General features: G+C 52.5%; 1 protein-coding gene, 1 long non-coding RNA gene and 1 pseudogene across 8 annotated transcripts in view; 1 reads left to right on the forward strand and 2 right to left on the reverse strand.

Annotated features, from left to right (window-relative positions):
• Positions 1–265: 265 nt before the first annotated feature.
• SCNN1B (sodium channel epithelial 1 subunit beta) overlaps positions 266–26,175 on the forward strand; it is a 58,648-nt gene continuing 32,738 nt past the window's right edge. The window contains exon 1 of the mRNA XM_059154713.1: positions 266–510. The gene's annotated coding sequence lies outside the window, so the exon portion shown is untranslated. The remainder of the gene's footprint in view (positions 511–26,175) is intronic.
• LOC131820242 (U4 spliceosomal RNA) lies at positions 4,025–4,093 on the reverse strand (annotated as a pseudogene).
• LOC131819536 (uncharacterized) overlaps positions 12,943–26,175 on the reverse strand; it is a 39,983-nt gene continuing 26,750 nt past the window's right edge. For 4 of the 7 annotated variants that reach the window (XR_009349227.1, XR_009349225.1, XR_009349226.1 and 1 more), the window contains 4 exons: positions 20,565–20,667; positions 19,980–20,195; positions 14,960–15,178; positions 12,945–14,749 (listed from right to left, as the gene is read on the reverse strand). This is a non-coding gene — a long non-coding RNA (uncharacterized LOC131819536). Of the gene's footprint in view, positions 14,750–14,959; positions 15,179–19,979; positions 20,196–20,564; positions 20,668–26,175 lie in introns of all 7 variants that reach the window. The other 3 variants (XR_009349228.1, XR_009349223.1, XR_009349222.1) reach the window with 1 other exon arrangement.

Here is a 26,175-nt window from a genome sequence, read left to right on the forward strand (position 1 = left end):
TGCGGGGGTGCGGGGCGGGGCGGAAGGGACAGGGGTGCCGTGCGTTGCCTGCCTGTGCTGCGTCTGGGTACCCCGTGGGGTAGGACCGAGCCGTTAGGGTGTGTGTAGCCTGCGATGTGCCGGGGAAGGACAGCCGGGGCAGGGGACCCACCGCACATATTGCGGCTTCCGTGGGTGCCGTGGGGGTCCGGACGTGCGCAGAGTGTGGGGTGCGCACGTCGGCGGTGGGGGTGTCGGGTGTTGTGGGGACGTGGGGGTGGCACGTGGGTGCGAGTGGGTGTGCCCGACCAGAAGCTGGGCGGCCCGGGCCCTGGACGCGGGGGTGGCCCGCAGTCGGCGCCACCAAGCTCCGCCCGCGGGCGCTCCCGGGCTTCCCGCCCCCTCGGCTGCTCCCTCCCCGTCCCCGTGGCCGCGCGCGCTCCCAGCCCCGGCGCCACAGCCTCCCCGGCCACCACCGCCGCCGCGGCCGCCGCTGTCACCCTCGCCGTCCGGAGCCGCAGTGGGAAACAGGTATGACAGTGACCCCGGGCGAGCGCAGGGGGCGCCCTGCCGCCGCGCCTTCCCCCGCGCGCTCCGTCAGCCCCGCCTCAGTTTCCCTGGGTGGGTGGGGGCGCCCGGGCGCCGCAGGGACCCGGCCTGGGGGCACAGGGGGAGGACCGCCTGGTGACAGAAAACCTTGGAGCGGGAGGCGGAGGGAAGGGGAGGACCCGGCGAGTCCCAGGAGGGTCGCGGTGCCGGAGAAGGCGGAGAGGGCCACGGTGTCCTGGCGCGGAGGGGCGGGGTGAGCTGTCGTCCGGGGAGGGTGACACCCGTGAAACCCGTGAGCGCCGACTCACCGCCGCGTGTCGTCAAACAGAACGGCGAGACTTCAGCCCCAGAGCATCCCAGGCCCGTGGGCCTCTGCGGTGTTCCCATTTCACAGACGGGGAAACTGAGGGGCAGAGTGTGGCCAGCCTTGCTGGTGTCCGGGTGACAATTACTGAGCCCAGAAGTCTGACCCCCCCAGAGCCTGCGTCTTGGCCTCTCTTGTCAGCGGCCCCTGGGGGCCCCAGGGTTGGTCCTGGTCTCTGCGTGGCCCCCTGCTGGGTGGGAGTTCTGTAATCCTGACTTTTCCGCTGGCCCAGGCAGGAGATGGTTGGGAACAGTGGGTGTGTGGTGTGGGGGTGTGGGGTGTAAGAGGCACAACAGCTCCCTTGCTTCATCCCCACCCGGGAGCCGGTCCAGAAGCCAGCGCTTGTCTCAGGCAGCAGAGCCCTCTGAGAGTCCACTGGGGGACTTGTGGAAATGCCTACCTGAAGACTAAGCATCCCCGTGGCCCCCACCTGGCATCCACAGTGACTCAACCTACCTATATTGAACTGTGATTCCAGCAGGAACACAGGGACCCGTCCACCGAGCCCTTTTGGCTGTAACCTTCCAACTCCTGCCCTCCCTGCTTCCCGAAGGTATCCACCTTTGTAACTCGGGGTGTTCCTTCTGGACCTTTCCTACACCTATGCAGTCACATATGTGCATACCTACAGAAAATATATAAAATGCTTAGTGATGCTGTAGACAGAATATGTAACAGAAATGGGATAATCTATCCATATTCTGCAACTTGGACCCCCCCATCATTTCTTTGAGAGTTACCTGTTGTGCATATAAATCTAACTTGGTCATAAAAAGTAGGGGGCTTGGGGTACTTGGGTGGCTCAGTTGGTTAAGCGGCTGCCTTTGGCTGGGGTCACGATCCTAGGGTCCTGGGATCCAGCCCCACATCAGGCTCCCTGCTCGGGAGAGAGCCCGCTTCTCCCTCTCCCTCTGTCTACTCCTCGGCCTACCTGCACTCTCTCTCAATCTCTCTCAAAAAAATAAGTACAATCTTTTTTTTTTTTTTAATTGGGCCTTTAAAAAAAAAGATTTATTTATTTTAGAGAGAGAGAATAGGGGGCGGGGCAGAGGGAGAAACTGTAGCAGACTCAGCGATGACCCATAGCCCAGAAGTGGGGGCCTCATCGCCCCGCAGCCAAAAGCAAGAGCCTGATGCTGGACCCCTCCACCACCCAGTGTCCCACAGGGGCTGTTTTAGATTTCAGCTTTTTCTGTAAGCTGACATCTCTGGGTTAAGCAGGATTTTTGTGCTTTGTCCTAAACTAACTTCAGAGGATCTCTATTTGCAGGCCAACATCCTCTCTTCTCCATTATACATGTGCACAAACGCACACATGTGCACCGGGTGCACACACATGCACATGCGCACACCTCGTGTACCTGCGTGCCCGCATATACATGCTTTCGTGCAGGTCTACACGATACACGCACATGTGTTCACATGTGGGTGCACTGCACACAAGCAAACCCACGTCCATAGGCGCAGGTGCACATATGCACACTTCTGCCTGTGGGCAGGGACAAGCATGGCACCCCCTCTACCTGCCATCTCTGCTGAGCCCAGAGGCCAGGGTCTGAGGCGTGCCACAAGCTCTGCCTGTCCAGGCTCCAGGGGGCAGAGTTCCCAAAAGGGACAGCCTCCAGGGAAACTCTCTGGATGTCCCCAGTAAGAGCCAGGGTAATTAGGAAATGTGGCTGGCAGATGGGAATGTCCTGGGTCTTATTTGTGTCCCACACACTTTCGCGTTCCCGTCCGGGGGATGAGCGTGTGAGTGTGCGTGTGCTGGAACGTGTGTCAGCATTTTGGTGGAATGCCTGAACACAGCCGGCTGGGGAGAAGCTGGAAGCGGGTGGCGCTCGTCCTACCATCCCACTGCTTCCTAGCCTGGGCAGTGCCCTCCCCCTGCATGAGCCGCAGCTTTCTCATCCGCACCCGGAATTGAGGACGGGGCAACCTCCCAAAACTGCGGAGCGCATCAGTGGGATGACGAAACAAAACACTCACCCAGGGTATCGTCAGTCCTCGGTAAGCAGGAAGTGTCGTCCTGGACACGGGAGACCCTGAGATGGTCCCTGGGCGGAGGAGACGCTCCGAGTCACCACCGGGCTGTCATTTCTTGTGCACACCCCGAGGCCAGGCTGGAGAATCCTGAGTGCTGAGTGGGCTGGAGGATGAGATTCCTGGTTGTTGAGCACCAGGCTCAGCTCAGAGGCACCCAGAAGCAGCAGGTGAATTGTGCTTCCTGCCCCGTGCGAGGGCACAGCCGTGAAGTGAGTCGAGGTCCCCACCTTTGAGATACAAGAGACAGCAGAAGTTGCCAAGGGCAGCCTGTGGGCAGCCTTTGGGAGGCCCATCCTGCTCTTTACATTTTAGATTACTCTCAAATTTTAAAAAAGTAGGAGACGTCACATAAAACTCTGTACGTCCGGGACGCCTGGGTGGCTCAGTTGGTTAAGCAGCTGCCTTCAGCTCAGGTCATGATCCCAGCGTCCTGGGATCGAGTCCCACATCGGGCTCCTTGCTCCACAGGGAGCCTGCTTCTCCCTCTGACTCTGCCTGCCACTCTGTCTGCCTGTGCTCGCTCTCGCTCGCCCTCTCTCTGACAAATAAATAAATAAAATTTGAAAAAAAAAAACAACAACAACAACTCTGTATGTCCGGATCCCCTCGAGAAATCAAAAGAGCAGACAGCTCCAGGCCCAACATTCAGCTACCCCCTTCTTCAAGGGGAAGGGTACTGTCCACACGGTCCCCACTTGGCCCACTCCTCATTCGTAAAGAACAGCATGCCACAAAATCTGACTCAAAACCTAGACTCACAGCGGGCGTCTACATCTCAGCCCAGCCACAGACCAGTGGTGTGGTCTCGGGGAAACTGTTGAGCATTTTTGTGACTCCATTTCCCCAAAAGGAAAAGTGAGCACTTGCCTCAAAAGGTTATTTTAGGCATTAAATGAGTCCACAACCTAAGCCTCTTAAAACATTGTGTGGTGTACAGGCCTCGCTAAGCGTTGATAATTCTGTTAGCTGTTAGCCACCCAGTCCCTGTGATAGCAGAGTTTGTACTCCTGAGTGCGCTTGATACAAATAAACAATCTGGAAACACAAGTGAGGGAGGAAGAAAGAAAGGAAAGGAATGCTTTGAGGCCCTTTTTCAATTAGCAATAATCGCGCCTCGGATAAACCTCATTGGCTACGATACTGCCACTGCGCAAAGCTGGAGCCCCTTTTTCAAATAAGAAGCTGCCATCCTTGATAATTTTTCTTCCCAAAGACAGGAAGAGGACAGCTTTTCAGGGAAAAGATACAGAGGAGGGGATTCTAAGGTGGGTTTTGAAGGATGCATAGGAGTTTCTCTGGAGCTGTAGGGTGAAAAAGGCTTTGCCCCACAGAGAAGACAGGAAAGGACCTTGAGATCACGATGATGGGGCTTATGGCAGGAAAGGGGATGAACATTTTTTGTGCACCTACTGTGTGCAGCTGTTCTTAGTCATCACCCCGCTGGGGGCGGTGCACACCCTCACAACGCCCCTGGCAACAAGGTCTGTGATCCCCCATTTACTGATGAGTCAGAGGCTCAGCGGGGTGAGCACTTGCCTGAGAGCTTGCACAGTGGGTCAGTAGGAGAGCTGGGGTCAGACCCAGATCTGTCCGATTCTAAAGCCCGTGCACCCCCCTCTGAGCATGGTTTCTCCTCGTAAAGGAGATAGTCCTATCAAAACCTACCGCACAGGTTTGTTGTGAGGATTAGACGAGAAAATTAAGGCACAGACCTCGGCACGCGACCTGGCAGAGAGCAGTTGCTCTGTTATTTTCCTTGGAACAAAGCCTGTGTTTCTCCAGACCTCTCAGCCTCACTCAGACCAGTTGGGGGAGTCCAGGGAGCGAATGAATGGCCTGGGCCAGCGGGTCTCAAACTGTGGTCCCTGGACCAGAAACATCCGCGTCAGCATCAGCTGGAGCTGGTTTGAAGTGTGAATTCTCAGACCCACCTTAGACCTACGGAATCAGAGACCGGGGCTGGGGCCCGATATTTGACAAACTCTGCAGGTGATTCTATGGGTGCTGAAATTTTCAGGATCCCTGGCCTAGAGGAAAGCTTCAAATGAGACCCCCTTCAGCCAGCTGCGTCCACCTCCCACTAGAATTTTCTCCGCAGGAAGTCCAAAGCTGGAGGATATGTCCTAAGACAGAAGCATGTCCCCCTCCACGCTGGGCAGTTCCTGAGGGGCCTAGTGGAGGTCCTGGGGCTTTTATTCTTTGGAACTTGCTCTCCTTTCTAGTTTTACAGCCTCTAGTCTGCCCACCTTGAGGGTCTGGGGCAAGATTTGGCTTTTAAGGAGCTGAAAGTAAGGCATACCCCAGGCAGCTGAGGACCATCCCCTGCCCCCCCCCCCCAAAAAAAAGCCTGTTATTAGAGACCCTTCTGTGCCTAGGGGGCTCGGTGGGTCGTCCGTTCTCCCTCTGCCCCTTTGAGAACATGAGTCCAAGCAGGAGTCCTGAGCAGTGGGGAATGACCCCAGTACTCTGCAGCAAGAGCCATTAAGGAAGTCCCAGGTCAAGTGACAGAGAAGTGAGTCCAGGCTGGGGACAGTAACATACTGTAGAGGACCTCCAGTCCAGAAGCAGGCTCCTTCCATGTGTCCTCTTTGAAGCGCTAATGAAGAGTGGGAGGCATTCGGGGTGCTTGGGGGGCGCAGTCTGCCTTCGGCTCAGGTCATGATCTCAGGGTCCTGAGATCAAGCCCCACATCGGGCTCCCTGCTCAGTTGGGGGTCCCCATTCCTCTTTCCCTATCCCTACTGGTGTTCTCTCTCTCTCTCTCTCCCTCTCTTATTTTTTAAAAAGGATGGGAGGCAGTGTAGCCTAATGTGTGGAAGCATGGCCTTGCCTTAAAGATCAAAGTTGCTGAGACTGCCTACTTAAAAATCAGTATTTCCTGTATGACCCAAACCAAAAGCACCCATCAGCCTGCATATCAAACTAGTAAAAATAATAATAATAATAATAAATCTGTCACTTCTGTGGCAAAGAGTTAATTTCACGGATAAAGAGCTCTTACAAATCAAAAAGCAAGCATCCCATCCACAAAAGAAAAAAAAAAAAAAAAGAGAGAGAGAGAGAGAGAAGGATATGATTTGGCTGTTCACGTAAAAAGAAGTACATAGAAAGAAGCATAAATTCAAACAGACGAAAAGATGCTCAACCACTCTTCAAAAAAAAGAGAATGGCACAGCCAAACCACCGTGATCCTGTTTTCCACCTGCCAGATCCCTGGGTTATGCTCCATGTTGGAAATGGGGGTGGGGGTGACCAGCACCCTCCAACTCTGCCAGTGGGAGCACAGATTGGAGTACCCTCGGGGCAGGGGGAAGTTAGGAAACTGTTGACATTTAAGAGGCCCATACCTCAGGGCTCTGCAATTTCACCTGCAGGAATTTACCCAGTGGATATGTTTGCATTGGGCACAGCATGTTTGAGCAAAGATAGTCAGTGTCGTGCATAAGAGCAGAGAGCTGCAAAGTAAACACTCATCAGAAAGGAGCGAAGTCCAGTAGGTGTGGGAAGAGCCACACAAGAGAATACAATGCAGGGCGCCTGGGTGGCTCAGTGGGTTAAAGCTTCTGCCTTTGGCCCAGGTCATGATCTCAGGGTCCTGGGATGGAGCCCCGCATCGGGCTCTCTGCTCAGTGGAGAGCCTGCTTCCCCCTCTCTCTCTGCCTCCCTCTCTGCCTGCTTGTGATTTCTCTCTGTGTGTGTCAAATAAATAAATAAAATCTTAAAAAAAAAAGAGAGAGAGAGAGAGAGAGAGAGAGAGAGAGACAGAATACGATGCAGCCATTCAGAAGAAAGCAGTAGCTTCTTTGTGTATGGGTGTGGAACCATCTCCCAGATCTATTGATAAAAGAGAAAGGCAGGGTATGGAACAGTACGGCACTCTGCCATCTGTGCGCAGAGTCCCTTTACAAAAAGACAAGCTAAGCACATATATGTAGATTATTGCATGCACACATTAAGCCGTGGGGGACACTCGGGAAGCCTGTGGTAGTGGTTGACTTTGGGGAGGGAAGCACAGAGAGCTTAAGTAACTTGCCTCAGGTCACACAGTGGAGAAATAGAGAGCCAGGGTTCTGACCTCTGGAGGTTAGCACGCCCAGGTTAAGAATCCCTGCATCTTTTGTGTATTCCTACCAGCTCGGAAGATTTCTTCTGCATTTATATTTTGTTATTTACATTATAGAAACAGAGAATTTTTTAACGTTGCAAATACAAAGTGAAATAAAAAACAGATGATGGGGGCGCCTGGGTGGCTCAGTGGATTAAGCCGCTGCCTTCGGCTCAGGTCATGGTCTCAGGGTCCTGGGATCGAGCCCCGCATCGGGCTCTTTGCTCAGCGGGAGCCTGCTTCTCTCTCTCTCTCTCTCTGCCTGCCTCTCCGCCTACTTGTGATCTCTCTCTCTCTGTCAAATAAATAAATAAATAAAATCTTTAAAAAAAAAAAAAAACAAAAAAAACCAGATGATGTTTTTGCAAACTCCTTAGACCCTGTCCCCATCTGGACCTGCTGGTCCTGGTATTTGCTCCAGTGGGCTTTCCAGTCTCCCTGTCCTCCTCATCCTGACCTCCTCTGATAGCCCCAGAGATGCAGAGAAAGCACTTGGCGAGGACAAAGTCCTTCAATCCTTGCAGGGTTCCTGTGAGCCAGACCCTCTTGCACAGCCCCATTTGCAGGTGGGAAAAGTGAGTCTCAGAGAATTACACACACTTGACCAAATATTCACAGCTCAGAAGTGATGGCACCAAGGACTGGAACCTGTACAATACCCCACGGACTTTTTAAAAGATTTTATTTATTTTATTTATTCATTTGACAGAGATCACAAGTAGGCAGAGGAGGCAGGCAGAGAAAAAGGGGGAACTAGGCTCTCTGTTGAGCAGAGAGCCCGATGTGGGGCTCCATCCCAGGACTCTGGGATCATGACCTGAGCCAAAGGCAGAGGCTTTAATACACTGAGCCACCCAGGCGCCCCCGCCACGGACAGTCTTGAGGACTGCAGGGCATGGGGAGTCGTGGACCAGTGGTACCCCCACAACAAACAAACCCCCTTCCTTGCAGACTTCTGGAACAACCTGGGCAGCCTTGCTTCCTCCTGATGTGCCAGGGAGCTCATTCCCGAGCCCAGGTCTGGAAGGAAGGCTAAGACCTGGCAAGGCTGGTGCGCCCTTGGGCAGGAGCTGCTGGAGAGCTGGCTGCAGGGCCGCCTCCCCAGACCAGCGCCCCCGCCCTCTGCAGGCTGATTCCTGCGGCTGATTCCTGCAGGCTCATCCACTGTGGGTCTCTCACCTCTGCTCCACGTGTGGACCTTGTTGATTTTCTAGTTGGAAGTCACCACCTCCCACCCCAGGAAGGATCAGCTTTGTCCTTCCGCCACGGTTTGTGCTGCACTGAGGAGCTGTGCAGGGGCTTGGAGGAGTTTGGTGAGAGGGACCACGAAGGATCTCTCAAATGGAGGGAGGGGCCGCATACTGGGCCAGGAGAGTCCTGGTTGACGGCTGACTGCGGGGGGAGGCCATTCCTGTCCTCAGAGGTCCTCAAAGCATGAGCACTGAGGTTTTCCAGGAGTCCTCGAGAGGCAGTTTGTCCAATTGTTGAGTTTGGGAGTCAGCAGTTGGCATTGGAGCTGGGCTCTGTGTGACCTTGGGCTTGATACTTAGCCTCTGAGCCCCAGGACTGGCCTGTGGCCTGGGGATCGTAGCACCAACCCCCCGCAAGGGCTCCGGGCAAGCTGAGTGTGCCGCACCTTAGCTCAGGGTCAGGGGTCCCTCAGTCACCAGCCCTAGCCCTCTCCCTGCTCCAGTGAACTCCACAAAGGCAGTGCTCCTCTGCAGGGCTTCCAGAACAGAGGAGGGTGGGGCCGTGGGAGGCCAGGAGGAACACCTTCACCTGGAGAGCTCAGGGAAAGTTGAAAGATCAGATCGGGGCCTGGCTGTGTGTGTCCAGGGAGGGGTGATGTTCAAGTGCAGAGCAACTCACACGCTGTTGGAACAGGAGCCGGTGTGACGCCTCTGACACGAGATAACACACCGGTGGCAGCCCGGCCACGGCGGACGGGCCCGGTGAGAAGGTCTCCCCCCGACACACATACAGAAGGCAGAACCTGGAAGAGCAGGGTGGTGGTTGAGGGGCAGCGGAAACATCTCGATCACGTAGGGAGCGCTCCCTGAAGGCTGCAACACTCGTCCTCTGGGGTTTAAACTTCTGGAAGGCAAGGTTTTGTCTGTTTTCTTCACCGCTTTGCCACTGCAGCAATGGGCCAGGCACTGGACCTGCAGCACTGAGCAAGCCACGTCTCCCAGCCCCCAGGAAACCCCTTGGTCCCTCTCAGAGACTCCCTCTCCATCCTCGTTTCGACTCCCACGGGGGCCTACCATTGGCTGAACGGGCGGGGGTGACTTCTTGTCGGGTCTTGTGATCTGGTTGGCCAAAAGCCCCAGCCTAAAGGCCGCTCCCCGAAGCCTGTGTTTCCCTCAAGGAGTGTGGCCACCGCACCAGGGAACCGTGCTGCTTTGCTCACCTTACCCGTGGGGGTGAACTGACTTCAGGGGTCTCTTCCAACACGTGATACGGTTCGTCAGATAAACACTGTTGAGGCCCATGTGGCTTTCTTCTCTACAGCGATAATAATAAAAGCGGACAGTGCTTTTTAAGTGCACATGCCGCGCCAGGCTCATGCGTTACTTCACAGAATCCTTTCAGCAGCCAGGAAGGGTCGGTACCGGTATTCTTCCCATGTGGCCCCTGGGGACACTGAGCACAATGCAGTGAAACGGGAGGTGTCCTTGTCGGAGTTTTGCGGATAAGAAAAATGGGCTCAGAGAGGTTAAGTAACTCGCCCGAGGTCACACAGAACGGGCGGACGGTGGGGCTGGGACTCAAAGCCAAGCAAACGGTCTGGCCACAGAGCCCCCTTGACTCTCCCCATCCTGCTTCTCCCGGGCTTCCAGGTGTCATTTGAGAAGCGGGTGTGGAGGAGTGGAAAGCTTTACTCCCCGATTTGGTTCTTGAAGTCCTTGGCTCACCTGCGGCCAAGTGTAAGGTTTCAGCTGTTTGGTTCCCAGGAACTGCCCTGGCTCACCGTGCGGGTGAGGATTCCAATCTCTCCCAACAGAGAGGGGCCGCCCAGAGCCCAGCTTGCGTGTGGCTTTGACTCTTAGGGCAGCAGCCCCTCACCTTCCAGGGCACCCAATTCATAGCCTCTACATTTTCCTGGAGGCCTGGCTTCCTCCTGCCCAGGGGCTGGGCCTGCCTCCCAGCAGCTCCGTTTCAAAGCTCAGGCCCAAGGCCTAGAACACCATGCTGGATTTTAGAGCTTGGCAGAAAATGCAGGCTTTTGCTGAAAAAGGAGGCCAAGGGCCTTTCCCCTTTTCTTATCTTTGATTCATGCCTTTCACCTGGCATTTGAGGAGGAAGGTGTACACTTCATAAACTCCAGTGCAGCGGAACCCACTTTGTGGATCCAGGGCACGAGGAGCCCAGATGAACCCAGCACTTACAAGGCATGGACATAGGACAGACACAGCGAGCCACGTTTGACCCGACTTAGCTCATTCAATCTGCACAGCACTCTTATCCGCTAGGTATATCACTGCCGTCCCCCCTGCTGTCATGGCCGTCATCACCTCCATCACGGTCATCATCATCATCACTTTCTTTTTTTTTTTTTAAAGATTATTTATTTATTTGACAGAGAGAGAGATCACAAGTAGGCAGAGAGGCAGGCAGGGGGAGGGGAGCAGGCTCCTGCCGAGCAGAGGGCCTGATGTGGGGCTTGATCCCAGGACCCTGAGATCATGACCTGAGCTGAAGGCAGAGGCTTAACCCACTGAGCCACCCAGGCGTCCCCACCACTTTCAGCACCACCATCATCCCCATCATCTCCGTCACCTTCAACACCTTTATCACCATCACCATCACCACCATCACCATCATCACCATCACCACCATCACCATCATCATCACCATCACCATCACCACCATCACCATCACCATCATCACCATCACCATCACCATCATCACCATCACCATCATCACCATCACCATCATCACCATCATCCCCGTCATCTCCTTCAACACCTTCATGACTCCATCCTCGCCTTCATCACCATCACCATCATCCCCAACATCTCCAGCAGCACCAGCAGCAACATCATGGTCACCTGCATGGCTTCCCAGACCCAAGACCCCACATGCAGATGGGGAGCCAAACTCAGAAGACAGGACACAGCCATCTTCTAGAGAGCTGGTTAAGAGTTTGGGCTCCAAAGTCCAAAAGGCCCAAATTTGAGTCCTAGCTTGACACTTTCTAGTTGTGTGACTTTGAGCCAGTGATTTAACCTCTCTGAACCTCAGCGTCCTTGTCTGTAAAATGGAGGGGATCACAGTTCCTGCCTCGTGGGGTTGTGATGAAGGTCACACGAGCTGGCGCGGGTAAGCCTTGGCACAGGACCTGGCTCAGATCATAAAAGCAAAGCAAACATAGGGAAGCACTGTGGTAAGGGGAGAACCTGAGTGTTTGTTTAGGAGTTCCCAGCAGCCCTCGATGGTGAGGGGCAGGTGCTGCCCAGCGTGAGAACGGGCCCTGGAGGGCCAGCTCAGGGCAACTTGGAGGTTCGACTGGAGGAGGATGGAGGAAGGAGGTCCCAGGAGGAATCAGCCTCTTCCTGCTTCTGACCCAAAGCTTCCCCAAAGCTGCCAGCCCGGCCCCTACCATCCAAGGTGTCCTATCCTGCTGGGCCCTAATTCCTTTTTGATGATATAATTCCAGACAGCAGTAATGGGTGAGCATCCAAGGTCAATCCTATGCCAAGGAATATGAGCATTTCCAAGGCTGCTGTGAATGGCTAGGTAGGCTGTGTGCTCCATGGGTCCATGGGTGTCATTCACATAGAATACACTGTGAATGATACTACCTAGAGTTGTGCAGTACACAACCTGCACAGCTGTACAGGGAAGCTCTCTGAGCCTCCTTCTTCCTGGAGAGGGTGCTGGATCCCTCTTTGGTGCCCTAGGCCTGGCTGCAGTTCAAGGCAGAGAAGACTGAGTGGTGTCTAGATGCCAACTGAGATACAGAGAGACCAAGTGTGCTACCTAAGGCTTGTTAGGAGGCTTAAGGAAATTGTGTCTGGCATTGTGGTGACTGGTGATGGATTATTGATTGTCCTTAACATAGATTATTGAGAGCCCATAAAGCAAAGTGGTTATGGAAGCAGCTCCAGAGTCAGACACATGGATTCAGTTCTGCTCTAATACTCTTGCTGTGTGACTTTGGGTGAATCATCTGACATCTCTGTGCCTCAGTCTCCTTGTCTAAAAATTGGTACATAAAAAATAAAAAATAAAAACAAAAAACCGGGTATCTGATAATATACACAGGCATGTACTAGTTCTCTGGCACAGAGCTGCTGTGAGGACCTGAGATGACCCAAGCTCTCTGCCCGGTACCTGCCGTACAGTTCAGTTGGTCACTCCATGCTAAACCTCAGTGAGGCCACCAGCCTGGAGAGTAGGGCTCGGAGTCGCCCATTGGAAGGCAGCTCTCTGAACTCCTGCCAGGGTGATGAGGGATTGGGGGCCCAATCTAAAGTCCATGGCCGTGAGCCAGACCAAGCCAGCACTTGATGGGGCTTTGTCAACACAACCTTTTCATATTCACGAGCTACTAAGGTTGCAGAGATTGTGTAGGGGAGATCATGTGGGAAAATACCGGGAAGGAGAAGGCCTGCACTCTTGGCCTTCGTGCCCTCCATTCTTTCCTCTAGCCCAGGGATCAGCCAACTATGGCCCCAAGACCAGGCGCGGCTCACCATCTGTCTCTGTGCAGCCCGCGAGCTAAGCATTGTTTTTCTGCTGCTGAAAAAAATCAAGACGGGTGCCTGGGTGGCTCAGTGGGTTAAGCCTCTGCCTTCGGCTCAGGTCATGATCTCAGGGTCCTGGGATGGAGCCCTGCATCGGGCTCTCTGCTCATCGGGGAGCCTGCTTCCCCCCCCCCACCCCCGCCTGCTTCTCTGCCTACTTGTGATCTCTGCCTGTCAAATAAATAAAATCTTAAAAAAAAAAAAATCAAGAGGGGGCACCTGAGTGGCGCATTCAGTAAGTGGCTGACTCTTTGATTTCGGCTCAGAACACAATCTCAGAGTTATGGGTTCATGCCCTGCACTGGGCTCCACGCTGAATTGTGGGGAGTCTGCTTGTCTCTCTCCCTCTGCTCCTCACCCTGCTCACCCACGCTCACTCTCTCTCTCTAAAATAAATAAATAAAATCTTTAAAAAGGAAAAAAAAATCAAGAGAAAAGTAATATTCCATTACTGTGCAAGTACAACGAAACTGAAAATGCAGCATTCATAAATGAAGTGCTGTTGAAACACCAGCCACGCTCAACCATTTCTTCTTAACTCTGGCTGCTTTTGCACTATCGTGGCTGCCTGGGGTGGCCGTGATGGACATGGACACCCGCAGAACTTGAGCTAGCACCATCTGGCCCTTTACTGAGAAAGTTTGCAGACTGGCTATAGCCTGGTCGTTCCCAGACTGCTGCTCATTGGAATTAATTGGAATTGGGGGGGCTTTTTCAAGCATATTAGGCGATCTGGGGTTGGGAGTCAGGTGTCAACGTTTCGCCCAGATCTACAGGTGATACTTTTATGCTGCCGAGTTTGAGAACCCCTGTCCCAGCCCTTCTTGAGTCTTTGCTGTGTGTGTGCCTCTTGCCATGCCTGGGAGGGCTGTGGCCAAGCAAGGAAATCTTACCCAGAGTGTAAGGCACATTTCCTGCCCCACGTCCTGTGAGCACACTTGCAGGCTGGTGTGCCAGCTGGCTTCATTTTGGGGTGCGTCACCTGCTTGGCTCCTGAAAGCATATGAGTATGAGACTCCTTGACTTACCGGTAGGGAACTCCAGGCTAGCGCATCTCGAATTTTAACACGCGTATGCGTGCCCTGGGGTCTTGGCAAGTGCAGACTCTGATCCAATAGGGCAAGCGGGGCTAGGGTGTTGAGGCGAGAGGATGCTGACCTGGGGTCCTGCTGCCATACTTTGAGTAGTAGGCTGAACGCCTTCATTCTCGAACTTCAGTGTGGCCCCGAGTCTCCTGGGCTGCTGTTCAAACCCAGAGTTTCTGGTTCAGGAGGTCTGGAGTAGGGCCTGAGGACTTGCCTTTCTAACCAGTTCCCAGCTGATTCGGCTGCCGCTGATCTGCGAGCAGACTCTGAGAGATATTGTTCGCAGCTGTGCCCTGTGTGCAGGACCCAACGGCTCTCACTAGGGGTGAGGGTCCTCCGAGGTCCCCCAGATGGCCAGATGTCCCCTCAGAGGTCAGACTCCTTGACACGCAGCTGTTGCCAAGGGAATAAGGTCTTTGTTGTCTGCTTTGGTCAATTTTCTCTTTGACCAGACCCAAGCGGCTTCCTCAAGTTCAGGCCCACCACTTAAAAACATAGCAGAGGGGCCTGGAGAACTTTCTGTGTGTTGCAAACCTCTTCCCCATTCCAAGGGATTCTGATCTGGGCATTTTACCACAAAGGCCTCCTCCAGGGAGGTCTTGCATTAGCTACCACGGGAGGTGGGGGGAGCCCTGCTCAAGCAGATTGGAGCCCCAAGCCCCCCGGGGTGGGGGCGGGGGGTTGGTTAGGTGGGCCCAGGCCTTCAGCTCCAGGCCTGTAGCCACCTGTTGTGGCTGTTGTCGCCTCAGGGATGTGGGCAGGGCTCTCTCCATCCGCCCAGCTCCATCCGCCATGATTGCCTTGAACAAGAATGACCACCCAGGCCAGGGACAGTGCCCTGAAGTCCTTGAACTTGAGAGGGCGGGCAGCTGGATCTGGATGGGTGAGTTTAAGAAGATGAGAGATTATGAATCATTTCACTCGCTTCCTGGACCCCCGAGAGCAGGGACTCTGACTTCAGGAGCTCTTCACCTCCAGAAGCCAGAAACCCCCACCTACTGTCAGGCCCAGGCAGAGCCTTCAAGTCCCACTGGACAGGACTGGAGCTTGCCCAGTCCTTGTGCAAGCTCCAGCTCTCCACTCACCTCCAGGGCAGCCTGGGGCCATCAGCCGGGCCATGGAGGCTGTGGTTCCTTGCAGGACTGGTTAAAGGAGAAGATGCAGGTGAAGTCCTGTGACCTTTCCTGGACCACGTTAGGTGCTCGACCAATGGGAGCTGCTATCGTCAGCATAATAGTAGATACTAGTTGTGATCATTTAGTTGTGGAAACTGTTCTGCTGTCTGCCTCCCATTTTCCTGCAGCCTGGAAGACAGAACCTTGCTTACACTCAAAAACAAACAAACAAACAAACACCAAAAAACAAAAACAGAAAAACCCTACACCCATTTGGCAGCAACTATATTCATTTTTATATTCAATTCCTACTTAAGTGCCTTCTGTGCGCCGGCCATGCTTCCAGGTGGGCGCTGTCCAGTGTAATTAGAACACAAGTCACAAATCTGAGCCATACAAGCAACTTAAAATTTTTCTGAGGGCTGTACTTTTTTTTTTTTTTTAAGATTTTATTTATTTATTTGACAGAGAGAGATCACAAGTAGGCAGAGAGGCTGGCAGAGAGAGAGGAGGAAGCAGGCTGCCTGCTGAGCAGAGAGCCCGATGCGGGGCTCGATCCCAGGACTCTGGGATCATGACCTGAGCTGAAGGCAGAGGCTTTAACCCACTGAGCCACCCAGGCGCCCCAGGGCTGTACTTTTTTTAGAAAGAAAAAACACACAGGTGAAATTAATTTCAGTAATATGTTTTGCCTAGCCCATATATCCCAAGTATGAGCAACATGAACATGGCATCTGTATTTAGACTTACTAATGAGATTTTTTATTTTTTAAATTTTTTTCAAGACTTATTCATTTGACATAGGGGGAGAGCGAGAGAAAGACAGAGAGAGGCAGGCAGATGGAGAGGGAGAAACAGATTCCCCGCTGAGCAGGGAGCAGGATTCAGGGCTCGATCCCAGAACCCCGGGACCATGACCTGAGCCGAAGGCAGATGCTTAACTGACTGAGCCACCCAAGCTCCTCACTAATGAGGTTTTAAAAATATTCAGCACATCACTTAAACATTTTTAATTGTGCTGAAAATATAGAACATGAAATTTACCCTCTTAACCATCACTAAGTGTATGTTACAGTGGTGCTAAGTACATCTGTGTTGCACAGCCCATCTCAAGAACTCTTTTCATCTTGCAAAGCATTAATATTTTAAGTCTCTGTTTCTTGTATGATTTCTCTGAAATCCAAATTGGGTTTTTTTTTACACCGAGAGCACATCTCCATTGGACTAGCGGAGTTTCCAGCACTCCCCAGCTGCCGGGTGTGGTAGCGGCTTCTGTGCTCGACAGAGCAGCTCCATTACTGGGGTGAAGACAGCAGCAAGAGACATGCAAGGAGCACCCCCGGGGCTGGTTGGAGACAGACAGGAAACGAATGACTGGATGAGAGTCTCCCAGGCATTAGGTTCTACAGAGAAAGTAAATAGGTCTATGATAGTAAATAGGCTGGTGCACTCTGGGGAGGGGGTTGGGAGTGAGGTCACCCCTGAAAGGTGGCACTGGAGCTGAGGCTTCAAAGAAGCAGCTAGCCCTTGGAAGCTAGATCTTGGGTGACAGTCCTCAACTCTGCCTGTGTATGACTCAAGGCAGAAATTTAAAAAAAAAAGTATAGATGCCAGACCTGCCTCCCCCTGCGGAGCCAGAGTCACTGTGTGAGGCTCGGGCATGTATGTCTCCTAAGAGCTTGCTGAGCGAACCTGAGGCATGTCCAGCTTTCCTGTTCCACTCAGCACAAGCAGCAAGTGCAAAGGCCCTGAGGTTGAATGACCCTAAGCATATTAGAGGAGCAGAAGTGTGGATGGGAGAGAGGGGTAGGAGGTGAGTTTGGAGGGGGCAGGGGCCAGGCTCACCGGCCCTTGAGGCCATGGTAAGAAGTTTGGGTTTTACTCTAGCCATGGCAGGAAGCCACTGCTAAGCTGGTAGAAGGAAGACTACAAGGACTTTTTGCCAAAAGTGCCGGACACTCACCTTTGTCTCTGCCTAATTTAAAAAAAAAAAAAAAAAAAAGGTTAAGTTACCACAGCACCAGTTGCCTTTCACCTGGAGAGAAGGATTTCTGAAGCATCCCTTGGTTGGGGGGGGAAAAAAAACTAGCTTTACTCCTAAGCATAAATCATTCCTACTTGGGGGCAGCGGGGCGGACTCCCGGATCTGGTCATTCCCGGTCCCAAGTTCAGGATGGGGTCTGCCAGTACCTCACTCCTTGGACTTCTCACCCTCATGCCCACTGGTCATTTCTCTTTTTACTACTTTTAGTGGTCTGCTTAGGGCTGCTCTGACAAAATAGCACAGATTTTGTGGCTTAAACAACAAAAAATTATTTTCCCATGGTGTTGGAGGCTGGAAGTCCAAAGTCAAGAGGTCAGTAGGGTTGGTTTCCCAGACGCCTCGGCTGGCAGATGACCGCCTTCTCTCTGTGTCCCCACCTGGTCTTTCCTCTGGGGGTGCATATCCCTCGTGTTTCTTGGGGTGTCCAAATAAAGAGACCAGTCGGATTGGCTTAGGACCTACACTCCTGCCTTCATTTTAACTTCATCGCTTCCCTAGAGGCCATCACTCCAAATACAGTTCCATGCTGAGGTCCTGGGGGTTATCTTGGGAGAACTCGGTTCAGCCCGTAACACAGCTCCGAGTGACAGGTGGACGGGGGCGGACCAGGTGCTCCTCTCCCCTCACCTACGAGCAACGGTGATATTTGGAAAGTGGAGGTGAAAGTCACCTTCCAGCTGGAAAGGTCTCCAGCCATAAACAACCCTTGCGACCCAACCAGGGCAAAGCAGCTGATTGCCAACTCTGCCCCCAAACCCTGAAGTCCAGACATCTTCACTGAGCACCTACTATATGCAGAGTTCCAAGTTCATGTGAAAATCTGTCCAGGCGCCTCCCCACCGTAGGACAGATTAGAGAGGGGTATACAGAGCCGTGATAGGAGGCAGATGGGACCAAATGAGATAGGAGGGGTTGGTCTGCACAGAATACTCGGTTACGGAGGGAGGAAGAGGCCTTCCAGTCCGAGGAAAGGGCGCTTCTTGGAAGATGTGGCATTCGAGCTGGGCTTGGGGGAAAGCCCTCCAGGGGAGAAGCAGCATGAGTAATCGTGTGCTGATGGGCATATCCGGAGTACCCGTGCTGTTCAGTGAGTGGTCCCAACCGGATGCGGGTGTTAGAAGCTTGCCTACAGATACTCGTCCCTCTCTGGGGGCCAGACCCTCTTCAAGCGGCTTCATATTTACAGTTTAATCTCCACACCAGACCCAAGGATGTAGCTACTAGCCTCTGCTCGTTTTACAGAGGGGACAGTTGGGGCACAGCGAGGAGAAGGCAATTCAACAGGGTCCCACAGCGAGAAAGGGACAGAGCTGGGATTCGAACCCAGACTCTCAAACACTACCCCATGTTGAAGGGAAGTGAGGGGACGTGTCGATTGGGGCGTATTGTCAGGGCATCTTCAAAGCCAGCCGAGGGTTGAGCCTTCCTTCTGCAGACACCTGGAGCCCTTGAAAGTTTGTCACAGGAATGCGACCCAGGCAGCTGAGCCTCTGGGAAGTGCAGTCCCGAAGCGGAATCATTCATTTAGCAAGCCAGGGAAACTCCCCGACCGGCACCTGTCCTTTCTAAAGCAGCCTCGCCTATAAGAAGGTAACCTTAGCAGCCACCCTCATGTTTTCATCTTTCTTTCCCTTCATAATAGCCAACACTTAGTCAACACTATATCAAGGGCTTTACAAGCATGATCTCATTGTAATCCCCACTGAAAATGAAAGCCCGGCGAGGGCAGTGCTACTGCCGGCCCCATTTACAGGGGAGACAACAGAGGCTCAGAGAGGAGATTGGATAGGTCCAAGAAGCCATCCAGGTCCAAGGCGGGCTCACTCCGAAGTCCACCATTTTGGTAATTAGTAGAATAATTTGTGTGTCCCAATGGGAACCAGAGAGAGAGGCTATAGAGCTGGACCCACTATGTGAGCCTCAAGATATTATCAGGTTGATATTACTTTCGGAGTCTAGTCGGGAGCACTGCATTTTACTCCCAGTAGAATAAGGAACTCCTACTCCACCTCTACCTCCCCCCTCCCCGCACCCTTGGAGTCTTCCAGGGCTGGGCGGAGACCGCCCACTCCAATCGCCTCCACCCTTGGCAGGGAGAGAAGCAGGGAGCACATGAAACGGACCACATTCTTCCCTGGCGGCTGTCAACACACATCACCCACCCTGGGCGAGTGGCCACCTGCTTGTTGGTGGAGGGGCGGAGCCGTGGGCTCGTGGCCTCACCACTGGCACCCCCCAAGCCATTCCCCCACTTAGGACGAGGTGACATAGCTCCTGGCAGCAGGCCTGGTGGGTGAGGTGTTTTCTCATGTAACTGTGATCGTACAGGATAAAGAACTTGGTGTAGCCAAGTCCTCAACAATAAGAAAACCAAACACAGCATGAAGACTCTGTCAACAAGAGTCTGGAAGACAGGAGCCATCCAGGATGTACAAGCTCTGAGGCTGCCCCTCCTCTAAAACCCATCCGTGGCTCACCCCCTTCCCAGGAGGAAAGGCAAGGTCCTCCTGCAGAAATTGTGGAAGAAATGGTCAGGCCACCCGGAACCCCAGGCAGATTTTCCTAGTGGATAAGAAAGCCTTCCTTTGGGGGGGTTTATTCAATATTCTTGAATTTAAAAAAACTCTAAGTAGCAGAAAATTTTGGAAAATTCTTATAAATATTAGAACATTAGCTCAAGTGTACGTCCAGTCTGAGCTTCCCTAGCAAGCCTGCGTTGATCCCAACCAATCCAGAATCCCACCCTTTTCCAGAGTTCCATCTACATTCTCGGAAGCCTACATTAAAAAAAAAAAAAAAAAAAAAAAAAAATTCTTCCCTAATTCCCAATGCCCTGATTACCACTTTTCCTGACAGTCGATGTTTCCACGTACACAAGGGTCAGGCTTCTGATTTTTTTGCCTTTACGATGGTGCAGAAGTGATAAACATTTGGTAGAAACCATACCTGGAATTTTGAACTTGGATCTTTTCCCGGGCTGGTGATACACGGTGCGATCCTCTCTCATGATGCTGGGTAGTGGCCGGAGGAAGCCACAGCGTCCCGTCAACCACCCGATCCTGAGAGCAAACAGTCAATCTGCTTCAACCCTTCTACACCTCGACGACTGGCCTCTTTCTTGCTTTCAGTGTAGTATCCGATCGAGTACGGAGATACTCAACACTTGAATATAAAACAGGCTCTGCATTAAACGATTTTGCAGAATTGTAAACTAATGTTAGCGTTCTGGGTGCCTTTAAGGCGAACTAGGCTAAGCTGTGATATTCTGGAGGTTATGTATCAAATGCAGTTTTTTTTTTTAAGATTTTATTTATTTATTTGACAGAGAGAGACCACAAGGAGGCAGAGAGGCAGGCAGAGAGAGAGAGGAGGAAGCAGGCTCCCCGCTGAGCAGAGAGCCCAACTCTGGGCTCGATCCCAGGACCCTGGGATCATGACCCGAGTGGAAGGCAGACACTCAATGGACTGAGCCACCCACGCCCGCCCTAAGTGTATTAAATGAATTTTTGACTTAGAACATTTTCAACTTACCGTGGGTTTATCAGGACGTAACCCCAGTGTAAGTCGAGAAAGATCTGTGGTTATGATATCACCTTTATCCACTGACATTCTCTCATAAGCTGTTTTCCAGGTTCTATAAAAAAATTATTTTCTTATTACACAAGCAAGATAGGTTCATTGTAAAAACATTACAGAGCACAGATTAAATGAAAAACATTCTTTTTTAATAACCCAGGATCTTTCCACTGAAACATAACCACTACAAACATTTCGGTTGATCTCACCAAACTTCTTTTCCCGTACACACAGTTACCTATAACCCATACTTTTGTTTTAAACAGAAATAATTAACCATCCTTCTTAAGAGCTCTCTAGCCTTTCATTGTGTGCCTCAACGGTACTCTGGCCCACCCTTCTGCTCTGTTGTACATTTGGATTTTCTTTTCTTTTTTTTTTTTTTTAAAGATTTTATTTATTTATTTGACAAACAGAGATCACAAGTAGACAGAGAGGCAGGCAGAGAAAGCGAGAGATAGAGAGAGAGAGGTAAGCAGGCTCCCCACTGAGCAGAGAGCCCGATGTGGGGCTCGATCCCAGGACCCTGAGATCATGACCTGAGCCGAAGGCAGAGGCTTAACCCACTGAGCCACCCAGGCGCCCCCATTTGGGTTTTCTTACTGCAGGCATCTTTGTCCCTGTAGAGAAGCCCGGCAGTGAGAGTTTTATCCTTACGGAAGATAAATCCCCTTTCCATCCTGTGGCACTAGGTCAGCCGCAGAGCAAGGAAATGACAAACCACGATCCCCAGGTCCTCCAAGGTTTAGCATATTGGCCAGAAGGGCAGATGAATGCTTGTTTCTCCTTTAAAAGGCCATTAAGGGGGAACCTGGGTAGCTCGTTCTGTTCAGTATCTGCCTTTGGCTCTGGTCTTTGAGCTCCTTGCTCAGCGGGGAGCCTGCTTCTCCCTCTCCCTCTGCCCGTTTCTCCTGCTTGTGCGCTCTGTCAAATGAATAAATGAAATCTTTAGAAGGAAAAAAAAAAGCCATTCAAAAAGAAAGAGGGTTTTTCTGGCAGCTGTCGTCCATCTACTGTCTCGGAGCTCGTGGTCTTCTCGCTGGGGCGGTAGGACAAGCTTCCCCGGGGACAGGGACCTGGTCGGGGAGAAACCTACCCACCGCCAGGCACCACGGCTAGGGGGTTGTCTTTGAGTTGCCAACGGTGAGGTATTTTATCTAATCTGGCAAGTTTCTGAGGCCAGGGAGGATCCTTGCTGAGTCTGTTCTGCCTGCGCAGTGTGGCGTGGACAGATGGTTTTCAGATGGTGTGCAAAGATGAGTCTTTCATCTCATCAGGGATTGCTGATATTGAAATGTCTTAGAAAACATATATAATTAGTGACATCAGACCCGTGATTTTGTGGACACTCGGGCTTAGGACAAAGCTGAACTAAGTCTTTAAGTAAAAACAAGAGTAAGTCAACATAAAGAAAGATGGTACCCAGACAGGGCGCACTTTGTGAAGGCAGCTCCCAGCGCCTGGGCCCTTCTGCTCTGAGCTCATCCTGGGAACAGGGAGCCCGCCAGCCTTCCTCAGCCTTGTTCCTAACTTGCCTTTGCCACCAGAGGCTTCTGTCTTCAGAGGCAGCTTTTCAGAACCTCTTCCCTCCTCCAGTGTAAGCTGGATTGAGAATCTGGAAGGTACTGGAAACAGTCGGCACAGACGCATCATCTGAGTTCCTAAAACCTGCAAGCTGGTCTGGTCCGGTCACTTTGGAACGTGGCAGTCCTGCCCTGCCACATCATGGTAACTGCCTCGGATGGTTTTGTCATCCGTGCCACAAGTGGAGCGTTTATTTTGGAAGTGAGTTTTTTTTTTTTTTTTTTAAGATTTTATTTATTTATTTGACAGACAGAGATCACAAGTAGTCAGAGAGGCAGGCAGAGAGAGAGAGAGGGAAGCAGGCTCCCTGCTGAGCAGAGAGCCCGGTGTGGGGCTCGATCCCAGGACCCTGAGATCATGACCTGAGCCGAAGGCAGAGGCTTAATCCACTGAGCCACCCAGGCGCCCCATGGAAGTGAGATTTTTAAATGGATCTGTGGGTTGAAGATTTTCTTTAGACTTTCCGTTGTCACGGTGGCATGTAAAGAGGTCCCAGGGGGCTTCCCGACCATTGCTGACGATCCTATTTATGAATGTGGGAATCTTTAAAAATAAAAAAAATAATAATGGGATGCTTCTAGGCTTTTGACTCTTAAGTTCTTGGCTGGAGCTGGTAAAGGGGACTCTTGGGAAGCGGGTGGTGGACAGTCACCAGGAAGAAGGTCCCCAGGTCAGTGCCCTCAGGATATACTGCAGTTCAAGTTTCCTCGTCCTTGGGGTCTCTGTAATCTTTCTAACTTTCACCATCAAAAAAATGAGTTCCCATACCATTTGCACATCACCACGAAAAGCGGGGTGCCGTTTGTGTGGTTGGCATCACGCCGCAGACGTGTACTTAATGGCTCCATTTTCTTTCCCTATTTGGAAAGCTGTCATGTTTTTTTCTCAGTCGCACAGGCCCTTGAAAGAATAGAAGTGCATTAGAGCTGGTGCTTGTAAGTTGCTGTGAACCAGGCACGGTTCTAGGCACCCTCAGAAGCAGGTGTCATACTGTCCACGGTATTCAGATGAGGAAAGGGAAGCAAAGACACGCCGTGTAGCTTGTCCAAGGTTGCACAACGAGCTGGCCTCAAACCCAAAGCTTGGCTCTAGCACCTATGTCCTGAGCCACGAGCCTGTATAATCATCCTGGGTCCGCTGATAGTTGGGGAGGAAAGCAGTTGTGAGCCGCTCTTCTTGGGGCCCTGGCTGCCTTGTTACCACCAAGAGGGTCTGTCCACCATGAGTGTGGACCAAGCGTTTCCTCCCACATGCCTCTTTCTTTTGGAGGCTGTCATTGCTTCTCGTGTAGTGCCTGAGTGGCACAGGCATATGGGGTGTGAGCTCTGACCAGTGGGGTCTCCAGTGCCCCAGGCCTCCATGGAGCTGGCAGGGGTGGGGGTGGCGGTGGGGCAAGGGGAGAACCTCAGTGGCGGCGTCAGGTCTGGAGACCAGACTGGGTTTCCAAGACTCTGCTCCCTGCGAGGCGTGGCCCGTGTTCTGCACCAGCAGCAGCTTGGAGCACTTCCCCAACGCCATGACTCATCTCCCATCCCAGGACCAGCCGGACTGGCACAGCCGGGCCGCTCAGAGCTGGTGGGTGGACAGGATGGAGCCTGGCGTGGGGTTAGGGTGGAGACGGTGGCAAGCCCTTGCCCCGCATGCTTTGTCCACACCCCACGTCCCCAGTGCTGCCTACCGTCCAGGGTCACTGCTCTCTGTTCTGAGCTCTCCTGGGCTGTGTTCACTTGCCGGCAACGCTGGCCCCTGGGCTCCTCTCCTTTCCCAACACTCCAGATCACAAGGTCTGTGTCCTAATTGGTCTCTTCAGGAAAGATGGTTTCATTTTGCTTGGAGACACAGGGGTTATCTGCAGGATGTCCCAGAAGGTGTGGGATCCCCCATCCCCCAGCTTGACACAGCCGGCCTTCCACAGGGAGCCGTAGCCTTTCTGTCCCCAGATCGCTCAGGGTTTGGCCTCGCCACCTGCATCCTTGAGGGCAGGACTGACTGCACGGAGGGTTGGGATGAATCTACACCAGCACGAGGTCTGGGTTAAGCAAGGGGCTTTTTGGGGAAACCCACAAGGCCAAAGTCAGCAGAGCGGAGATGTTTCTAATCTCCAAGGCTCCCCACCATCCTGCAGGGAGGCACGCTGGGGGCCAGGATACCTGCTGAGGTAGTGAGGGCTCTAGTCCAGGGGAGGGACCCGCAGCCTCCTGGGTCTTCCTTCCCATGGGACAGGAATGTGGCATTGTCAGTGCTGTGTACATGGCTGCTGGTGCTGGCCAGGCTGGGTGCAGGTGCAGCTCTTTACAGAAGTTGTCTGGAAAGCCAGCTGCCAGCCATTGGGGACCACTAGAGATCCAGGGACCTTGGGATTTCCCTGCCAGGGAAGGATCCATTCCCACAGGAAGCCGTCTGCATGCCACTTCTCCAGTGGGTCATTTCTCCACAAATGACAGGCCCAGCAACCCAGGACAGCAATAATAATTCTGCTCCTTAAAATAACAATGATGATGATAGTAATCACACTCACCAAGTCTCAAGACTTACTATATGCCAGGCACTGTGCAAAGTGCTTCCCATGAATTATCTCATTGAATCCTGACAACAACCTAGTAGGCACAGGTACTGTTATCCCCATTTTACAGATGACAGAATTAAGATTTGGAGGGCCAACCTATTACTGTCATGGATCGAGGCCCTCCCCTGAGGAGCCAGTGGAACCAGGCCTGAGCTGGGGTCTGACGCCATCCACCCCTGATGGGAACCCAAGTCACTTCTGGGTCCTTAACATCCAGCATTTGCTGGGCTGCCCAGGGCTGTGGCATGAGCTTATCTGGGCTGAGGACTCCTCTCTGCTCTTTGAAGGTGCTCCCTGCTCCTGTGGTAGAGCGGTTTGCACCCTACCCACTCCCCAGCAGCCTGTCACTGGGCCTGTGAGGTCGTTTCCAGCTTGGGGGGATTACAGGGCCGCCATCACCATCCATAACGGTGTACAACACGCACATAGCCACACAGTGCAAGCACGCACATCTGCACGCGCCAAGAGTGGAACCTTGGGGTCCCGGCTGCCACATTTTTTTTTTTTTTTAAAGATTTTATTTATTTATTTGACAGAGAGAGATCACAAGTAGGCAGAGAGGCAGGCAGAGAGAGAAAGAGGAGGAAGCAGGCTTCCTGCTGAGCAGAGAGCCCGATGTGGGACTCGATCCCAGGACCCCGAGATCACGACCCGAGCCAAAGGCAGCAGCTTAACCCACCGAGCCACCCAGGCACCCAAGATTTTATTAATTTATTTGACAGAGAGAAAGATCACAAGTAGGCGGAGAGTCAGGCAGAGAGAGAGGAGGAAGCAGGCTCCCGCTGAGCAAAGAGCCCGATGCGGGGCTCGATCCCAGGACACTGAGATCATGACCTGAGCCGAAGGCAGCGGCTTAATCCACTGAGCCACCCAGGCGCCCCCCGGCTGCCACATTTTAAATGCACTAGAGCCTACCAGATACTCTCCAAACGACTACACCAACTCAGACCCCAGCGGCATGCAAAAGTGGGCTCTTCCCCAAAGCTTGGCCAATGCGCCTGGTGTTACAAAACATTTAATCTCTGTATCTAAGGGATGCTATGCAGATTTTTTTTTTTTTTTTGACCGAACTCCAGTCAGCATAAATTCTCAAATGTAGTTGCTCTTTTTAATTTTTTGGTTCTGTCTCCTGGGGGCATATAGGCTGTAGAGAGGCGGGGATTGATTGATTTCTTTACCCTTTGCTTATTGCTATTGTTTATTGCTTGGCACCTAGAACAGCGCTGGTCTCGAAGTAGGGGCTTCGTAAGCATCTGCAGACCGGATAAATGAATAGATGAAACATTGACTCAATGCAGAAGGAGTCACTCTGATTTCAAAGGCCTCCTTCCCTGCCTGTGCCCCCAGTCACCCACCATCAAGGTGAGCCAGAGGCAGAGCTAGATAGAGATTTTATTTATTTGTTTGAGAGAGAGC

The sequence above is a fragment of the Mustela lutreola genome, chromosome 17 (genome assembly GCF_030435805.1).
Source record: "Mustela lutreola isolate mMusLut2 chromosome 17, mMusLut2.pri, whole genome shotgun sequence".
NCBI lineage: Eukaryota > Metazoa > Chordata > Mammalia > Carnivora > Mustelidae > Mustela > Mustela lutreola.